An 841-nucleotide genomic window follows, 5' to 3' on the forward strand; every position below is an offset into this window, starting at 1 on the left:
CACACACACACACACCCACCAGCACACACTTTCACTTTTAGTTGCACCAAAGCAAAACGAACACAGATTTTCGTGAAACACGTGTGCGCACACATCCTCTGAGAAACGCAACTACACAAAACGACTAGCCACCTTAAGAACAAATACTCCGAGACTGGTCATAACAACTTTTGGATCGTAAACTGCCTCGTGACCAGGACGTAGCCACGGAAAATATAGCAAGACAAGATTAGCGGCAACCTGCTGCTAGAGATGAGGATTACAGGAACTACGTGAACAGATCAATGCAATTAAAAACTTCAGGGCATTCCCAATAAGCAGCAATGATGTTATCATTAGGTTTGTGCTGTTGTAGTGCAGACAGACTTCCTGGTGGGCCAGAATCGTGTCCGTTCATGTGTCCAAGGCTTGTGGTTAGCAGTCGATGTAAAGTCAGAGTCTAGATCGAATATGTAGTGCTGGATGAAACTCCTGATCACAGGAATCTCTGTCCTCCAGCCTGGATAAAGTAGTTTTGCCAAAACTGCACCCCAGTAATCTGTTCAGACGTGACGGAAATGAAGTTGCTCACAGTTTGGGACTGACTTCACTACTATGTACAGATGCTTCCCTTCCAAAGCATTTACAAGGTGCATATACAAATGTGATTCTATTATGACTATAATGCCCTGAATTTCTGTAAATATATATTTAGTAGGCTAAATTTAAGAAAACAAAAAAGAAAACTATTTGTTAACATAATGAAAACACAATAAAAACGGTCCAGTTTATACTATTCGCCTGTGCTTGTGCCACCCTACCATGGCAGCTCAGATCGGTTTGGAGATCAGCAGGTGTGTAA

General features: G+C 42.2%; 1 protein-coding gene across 2 annotated transcripts in view; it reads left to right on the top strand.

Annotated features, from left to right (window-relative positions):
• LOC107577332 (mitogen-activated protein kinase kinase kinase 12-like) overlaps positions 1-826 on the top strand; it is a 2,173-nt gene extending 1,347 nt beyond the window's left edge. The window contains exon 4 of one of the 2 annotated variants that reach the window (XM_016263419.1): positions 14-826. The gene's annotated coding sequence lies outside the window, so the exon portion shown is untranslated. The other variant, XM_016263420.1, reaches the window with a different exon arrangement.
• The last annotated feature ends 15 nt before the right edge of the window (positions 827-841 follow it).

Source organism: Sinocyclocheilus grahami, unplaced genomic scaffold, assembly GCF_001515645.1.
Source record: "Sinocyclocheilus grahami isolate Dianchi unplaced genomic scaffold, SAMN03320097.WGS_v1.1 scaffold5762.1, whole genome shotgun sequence".
Classification (NCBI taxonomy): Eukaryota; Metazoa; Chordata; class Actinopteri; order Cypriniformes; family Cyprinidae; genus Sinocyclocheilus; species Sinocyclocheilus grahami.